This window comes from Limulus polyphemus, unplaced genomic scaffold (assembly GCF_000517525.1).
Source record: "Limulus polyphemus unplaced genomic scaffold, Limulus_polyphemus-2.1.2 Scaffold1864, whole genome shotgun sequence".
In the NCBI taxonomy this organism is placed as follows: domain Eukaryota; kingdom Metazoa; phylum Arthropoda; class Merostomata; order Xiphosura; family Limulidae; genus Limulus; species Limulus polyphemus.
Genome location: NW_013667474.1, coordinates 62,496 through 70,697, shown reverse-complemented (window position 1 = coordinate 70,697; position 8,202 = coordinate 62,496). Strand labels below are relative to the sequence as shown.

The 8,202-nt window shown below is 31.1% G+C and overlaps 1 protein-coding gene across 2 annotated transcripts in view; it reads left to right on the top strand.

Annotated features, from left to right (window-relative positions):
- The first annotated feature begins 417 nt into the window (after nt 1-417).
- The window catches only part of LOC106465193, a 36,575-nt gene continuing 28,790 nt past the window's right edge, over nt 418-8,202 (top strand). The window contains exons 1-2 of one of the 2 annotated variants that reach the window (XM_022393044.1): nt 418-468; nt 1,181-1,233. The gene's annotated coding sequence lies outside the window, so the exon portion shown is untranslated. Of the gene's footprint in view, nt 469-683; nt 812-1,180; nt 1,234-8,202 lie in introns of those variants that run through there. The other variant, XM_022393043.1, reaches the window with a different exon arrangement.

The following is an 8,202-nucleotide window of genomic DNA, read 5'->3' as shown; positions in this document are numbered from 1 at the left end:
CTATCAAACTTAGTATATATAGCAATTAATCGATAACACAGTAACAAACTGACCGACTAACTGTAACAATCTGATGATCTTAAATATTGTTACACTATTTTAGACTGTACGTGCTTATCACGTCAAATCAGTTCTAGAACTCCGTAACCAACAAATGGCAACAATAAAAACACTCAAATATTTAAAAAGCACAATCCACTACAATACTTATAATTCAAAATACTCTTTGTTTTGAGATTACATAGTGTTATATTTCAAAAACGTCTGTTAGTCAAACTTTCGTATAAAGTATCTGCGACTGTTTCGTTGGTGTTTTAAGCTTTTATATATTTTCCTGAACATCGGGTTTTCTTTTATGACAACTTTTTACAAGGAGTAGTATATTCAAATATCATTTTAAATAACTACATAGAGTAGGGATGATGTGGCTTTATTTTAGTGTGGTACAACAAACTGCTACCCACATCAGTAAGATTTATTATTTCGTGATAATAATATTGTTAGCTTTTGGAAAGATAACATCTACGCGTTTTCCCGTGTTCGAGCCCATTGATAAGTTAATTGGCGATACGAGTAAATTTAATGTTTGGAACGAAAGCGCATGTGCAGAATATGAAAACTTTTTGTGTACAGCGCTATGAATTTGAAATAAAAGTATTTAGCCTACTTTTAAATTTCTCTGGCTTTTCGCCTATGCCGTAAACTATATTTCTTGATAAGAATATTAACACTTAATAACAATTAACTTTGCCGTAACATTGACAGTTTGAGTTTATCATAAAAAACTGAAAGTTAAACTTTGAAGTTGAAGGTAAAAGAAAAATATAGCTTTAATTAAAATATTATTAAACTGATTTGAAAAAAAAAGTTTAATAATAATATATTACAGTACGTAAGTAACTCAGGCGAGTAAAGAATAATTAGTTTTAACGACATTCTAAGTGCTTTTTTTTAAATTAAGCATTCTTTTTAACTATTATTACTGATAATGATACTATAATAGAATTTCGAATGTTTATTGTTAAGTAGGTCAGGGTCTGTTAGGCTAGTGTTCTGACACCGTATTGCCACTCAAACTCAAAGAGTGGATCAGTATTGTGTGGTTTTTTTTACACTAATAGTACTGACAATTGTACAAAACAAACACCTGTTAATTAATGTTATTTCATGTATCATCTAGGCTCGTGGACACTGGATGTGAATTGTCAGAATAGTAAAGGTACAATGTAGTAGGTAGGTTACACGTTTTTAGTTTTGGAACTAGCTCTGTTAATGTAACTATGTAACAGTACAAATTAGAATTATAGTTAATATTTGTTCTACCTCATCAATTCATGGTCTAACAATTTATAATTTTATTTGAAATTTATCAATTGCAGGGTTCCCACAAACCAGCAAAATGAGGGAAATTAAAAGTATTTGGGGAAAAACGGAAATATTTTTTGTTATGTTGTGGAACATGAAATAGAATAAAAATGCAAAATTTATAATATAACATAATTTGTGATTATATAATAAAGAAAACACAAGAAAATATTCTCCATCTAGTATAATAGTTGCTTTTAAAGTTAGAAGTAAGTTCATCCTGAAAATCCAAATATTTTGCAATGTACATTTTACTTTTTTTTAGGCTACTGCAGCAATTACTAATGCTGAACAGGAATTGGCAGCTCTGTGATGGAAAAACAATAGCATTATATATCTAAATGCATTTTAAAATGTTAAACCAGGAAAATGTGGTAATGTTATTAGGGAAATGAATATAAAAATTTGTGTGTGGGGACCCTGCACTTGCCAATTCTGGTTATTGTTATATTTGGCACTTAATCCCATGGCATTGGTTTATTTATGCAAAATTAAATAACATAATATCTAGTAGTAGTAAATGTATAAGAATAATTGTATGTCACTACTACGTACAATTATCATACTGTGATTTATGTTTTTGTTTTAAGTGTTAGAAGTTAGTCACACACACACACACACATATATATATGAGCTTTATATTTCAATTAGTTGCTTAGGCATGTTTTTGAAATTAGATATTTCAGTTTTAACAACTATCATTATTTCATAAAGATGTCACTTATCTTAAATTACATTTTCAAAATAAATCCTTATAAACAAAACATAAAATAGGTTTCATAAAATAAAATTTTCACTTACAATGGCTTAAGGATAAGTTTAATGCTAGCTTACTAAAGAATGTAAGGGATAAAGTAATAAAAGCATTATAAATTTAGAAATTTTAGTGTTGTAATGAGAGATTTTGGGATTATAGGATATCAAGAGAGAAAGTTAAACCGGATGTTAGAATTAAGCAATTGAAAAGGAAATATGAAAACAATTTGGCTGAGAATATAAATATTAACAACAAGAATTTTTTTACATACATCAAGGGTAAGCAACATATTAAGGTGGTGTGGATTTTGTATATTTGAAGTTTCAGAGAGAATTTGACAAGGTTCCACATTGAACTTAAAGTATTGCTATAAATATTCGTAGGTGTGGAGAATAAGTTGGCTTATTGAATCAAAAAATGGCTGGAAAGACAAAGGCAGAGAGTTTTTGTAAATAGATTCACTCAAATTGAATTATTTTCACAAGTGGGATACCCCAGAGTTCAGTGTTGGGGCCTTTGTTCTCTTTTTATCTACATCAGTGATATAGTTAAAGGAATGGTAAGTAAATTGGTTAAAGTTGCTGATGATATTAAGGTCTTGAATGTTGTTGGCTGTGTGAAAGATGCTGGTGGTTTACAAAAGGATTTAGATCATTTAAAGAGTTGGGTGAATAACTGGCAGATAGTTTTTAAATATAATAAATGCAAGGTAATGCATGTGGGTTATTTAAATTATAAGTATCATTTTGATTGGAATAACTTTAATACTGTTAAGGAAGAAAAGGATGTAGCTGTTTTGGTTGATTGGTCTCTCATGTCATTCAAGCAGTGTGCTGTTGATAGTGGTAGGGCAAATAGGATTGTGAGCTATATTTACAGAAATATTGAAAATGAGTCTGAAGAGGTTATCATTTCAATTTATAGGTCACTGATTAGGCTTCATGTATGGTAATTTTTTCAGGCTTTGGCTCCTTACCTTAAGAATGAGAAAGGTAAAAAAATAAAAGGACAGGTTAAGATTTTTGAAATTGTTTTCTTTGTAAAAAAAGTAGCTAAGAGTAGAGGAGATCTGTCGAGTGTTAAGATTGTTAAGACAATTAATAATACCGATGCATCATTTGTTTCATATTTAAGGGTAAGAATTTTAAGAGAAGGGGACACTAATATAAATTTTGACAGAATAGGAGTAATCTTCTTTGGTGCTACTATAGCATGCGGTCTACAAAGATGTTTACACTATAACGTGCAGTTTACACAGATACTATCATCATCACCATTTTAATATTCATTTATGTGCAATTGGCACCAGTTATTATAAATAATGCTTTTAAACTAATAAAGTACAAAACACCATTACATAATGTTTTTGGGGCAAATATAATTGGAATGAAATAAGTTCCAACAATCAAAACTAATGCAATTATTACCTAAATTTAAGGTACTCTTTTGGAACACACAACTTATTAAAGTATTATTATTATTTGCTGAACAAAAACGTAGATAGATATAAATCATTTAGCAAGAAATTATGTTTTAGTGAATCATTGAAATGGTGATAATGATAGTATCTGTGTAAACTGCATGCTATAATGTAAATATCTTTGTAAACTGCACACTATAGTAGCATCTCTTCTTTTTAGTCTGTTTTACTTTTCTAATAGGGTACTTAGCATTTGTAATGCATTTCCATAAGATGTGATGGATGTAGTTTAAGGGAAGGTTCAATAAACTTTTAAATAATCAGGGCTGGATTTGAGTGAGTGTTTTGTTTTTAGTGATGGGACAATCTTATTGGACCAATAAGGTTCTTGTTGTCTCTTAAATATTATGTTATTTTTCTGCATCATTTCTCACATATAAGGCCATATTGTTATAAGCTATATTTTCAGCATTTTAATTTAGGTGTTAGCTTGCTAGAGAGCGCTTGTCATTCTGATGAAATTATGATCTAGAATTTTCATGTTGTAATGAGAAAACGAGTACAATGTAAAAAAAGAATCAATGAGTTAGTGATTCAGCTCGTAAGGAATTCTGCAAGTAAGTTTATTGTGAGTAAGTTAGGCATACATATTATTAACTTTGGAATTTTTGGTCAAATGTTATTTGTAAAGTTAGGCCTACGAAGTTCAAGTGAATGAAGCCTATACTGTAATAAATGCTGTTGAACAAATAAATAAATAAATCTATAATTAAATGAACTGAACTTGACATTATTTTTACCAAATAATCCAAAAGAACCCACCCACTGACTGCACACATTACAACATTGATGTCAAAAGTGGGATTATTTTGGTACAAGTAAAAATATAACTTTGACTAAATTTCAAGTTGATAACCTAGTTATGTAATGAGACTATAACTGTGATAATGATGAATTGTTTCTAGTTGAGCACAAAGCTTCACAATGGGCTATCTGTACTCTGTCCACCAGGGCTATCAAAACCTGGTTTCTAGCATTGTAAGTCTGCAGATATACCACTGTGCCACTGGGGGATAAGAAATGATGAAACAAGCAAAAGATCAGGAAGAAAGAAACAGAAAATTAAAAGCAGAAAGAGATAGAAGGTCAAAAGAAGACTAAGAAGAAATATTTAGAAAATTAGAAGAAAATCAAGAGGTAAAAGATATAAATTTAGTAGAGAATATTTATAGAAGAATCAAGAAAATATATAAATCTGATTGAAGACAAAATTGATGAAGCTATTAGGAGCATATAGATTGTTTATATAACAAATTTGAATAAGTGCAGAAATACATCAACAATGTACAGAAAGGCTATAATGACAAAATTTAATAAGTACAAAAAAAGACAGAATAAAACATTTGTAAAATGAATTAGTAAATGCATAGATCAAACCAACTATATCTTTTTAGTGCATCAACCTCAGAATTCTATCCTAAAATACCATTTACTGTAAAATATGGAATAGTAGAACCTATTTTTCCTACACCTATTACTACTACTACTTTGACATCTGTGACTGCCAGACTTTCCTGGACTACTCCATTTATGACACTATCAAATCAGGTTCAGCCAGTTCAAAAACATTACCCAGTTGAGAAACCAATGGACTATGGTGGAAAAGTACTATGGGAGGCATATCAGGCTTGGCTTAAAAGAATATACAATATGAATGGGTGGAATATTGAAGAACAAGGTATTCATTTTGCTTCCAATTTTAAAAGGACCAGATTTATCAACATTAAGTAATCTTCAAGCTGTAACAACTATCAGTCATTGGTAGTTATCCAATAGATTTGGAATGATAAACTAGAAGGAAGTATCCAAAGTAAAATTCCTCAGTATAGAACAGAGAGAGAGAGAGAGAAAATATCTTCAATACAATCACTAACCTCCATACACAGAAAGCTATTTTCCTTTGGAATTTGTGCTAATCTTCCGGGTTCGGATCCCTGTTACACCACACATGCTTGCCCTTTCAACTGTAGGGATGTTATAATGTGATGATCAATCCCACTATTTATTGGTAAAAGAGTAGCCCAAGAGTTGGCAGTGGGTGGTGATGACCAGCTGCCTTCCCTCTTAGTCTTAAACTGCTAAATTAGGGATGGCTAGCTCAGATACCCCTCGTGTAGCTTTGCGCAAAATTCAAAACAAACAAACAAGCTAATCTGCCTGAGAGACTTGCATACCACCAGCTTTGTGAAAAGTCTCACCAAAAATTCATGGGAATCATGTGAAATTACACTACTGCATGATAATGTATCATGCAGCAACATCTCCACCAATAGCAGTGTGACACACCTCCTTGTGCAAATGCACCCTCTACATTAACATTAGAAATATTTTATTCACTTCCTAAACATGGTTATACTTATACATGTATATATTTTTGTTGAGATTTGTTGAAGTAACTACCTCAATAACTTCATTTTGTATTTTCAACCTTTCAATATTAATTTACAGATTAATGTGAATTCATATTGAAAGGTTGTGAGTACAAATATCACTCACTATTACCAACAATTTAGGAAGTCTTGCCTGTTGAGATTGTGACAGCCATAGTGTATTGCAAAAGGTGCCATTCAGATTGGAAATACAGTACAAAGAAGAGTGACATCATATAGTCTTCCATGTGGTGGGGTCCATGTTGCCACCTAGACCTTTTTCTTATGGCCTTACCACATATTTTTCTTAACAGATTTTGAAGCTGAAGTTGAGTTAGATAAAATGGAGCAACTTTTTTCCACTTAATACTTTTCTACCTACTCAATAACTACCAACTTTCCTGCTTTATGTAAGCCTTCTACTCATTGTTTTCTTTTTTGTCCCTGTTAGTGCTGCACCTGGCATTTACTTTGGGGCTCAATGCACTCCTGCTTTTTCATGCCTCATCCTTCCTACCTTACCAGGTAACACATAGATGTTATTGTTTAGATATAGTTTATTCTTCATTAACACATAACTCACATTACTTAATATTTAAACATTGTTTATTACTCCTTAACATGTCCACATATGATCTTTTGTTTAGAACTAGTTTGTTACTTCTTTACTTGTACTACTTAGACTATAATGTTTATTCATAGTTACTTACTCCTTAACATATACCACTTAGTATATTATTTTTAGTCATAGTTTATCTCTCCCATATGTACACATGGACATTGTTGGTTGGTTATATTTACATATTCCCTACCAGGTACACGTAGATGTTAATGTTTAGTTACAGATAGTTGCTCTTTCCCATGTAATACATAGTTGTCAATATTTCATTCTGGTTTATACTTCTTAATACATCCAAATGGAAGGTGATGTTTACATCTTGTTCATTCCTTTTTACATCTACTCATGGTAGATAATGTTTACATCTTGTTCATTACTTCTTCACATCTACTCTTGGTAGATAATGTTTACATCTTGTTCATTACGTCTTCACATCTACTCTTGGTAGATAATGTTTACATCTTGTTCATTCCTTTTTACATCTACTCATGGTAGATAATGTTTACATCTTGTTCATTACTTCTTCACATCTACTCTTGGTAGATAATGCTTACTCTTAATTGATTATGCCTTGTAATGTATACATAACTATTAAATTTTTGATTCTGTTTCCTTATTCTTTAACATGTCCACTTAGATGATAATGTTTAGTTCTCGTCCATTACTTCTTTGTTTGTACATGTGGCAGATAATGCTTAATCTTGGTTACTTATACCTTGCCATGTACTCATCCATATAAATTTTTGGTTCTCGTTCTTACTCCTTAACAAGATAATATTAGATGTTGTTTTGATAATTTCGTTACTCCTTACCATATAAGTATTACCTTCTATGTGGACATGGTAAGGAGTAATGAAATTACTCCTTACCATGTCCACATAGAAGGTAATACTTATAACTAGCTCTTTACTTCTTTACATGTACACATGGAAGATAATGCTTAGTCTTAGTTGATTATACCTTGCCATGTACACATAACTCTTAAGGTTTTTCTAGTTCCTTATTCTTTAACATGTACACCTAGAAGTTAATGTTTAGTTCTTTACTCTTCACATGTACATATGGAAGATAATGCTTAGACTTGTTTAATTATTCTATGCCATGTATACATCCATATTAAGGTTTGGTTCTAGTTCTTACTCCTTAATATGTCTACATAGAAGATATTATTTTGACATTGTTCCTTAACATGAAACTCATTGGGATTAATGTTTTGCCATAGTTAATTACTCCTTTACATGTACCCATATGAGATAATGTTTAGACAGTTAATTCCTCCTTACCAGGTCCTACTTAGAATATCGTGTTTGGTCATGGTTTATTGAACCTTTCCATATACACAACAGTTGATGTTTCGAAGTAGTTGCTTATTCTTAACATGTATTCTTAGATGTTAATGTTTATTCGTACTTCACAAATAACATGTTGTTTAGTCATGGTTCCTTACTGCTTATGTCACTTACAAGGTAATGTTCCATCATAATATATTACTCTGTAGTATATACACATGGTAGACAATGCTTCAGTCTAGATTCTCTTTAGCATGCATACTTAGACGTTCATGTATAGTTCTCTTTCGTTACCCCTTACCATTTACATTAAGAGATAATAT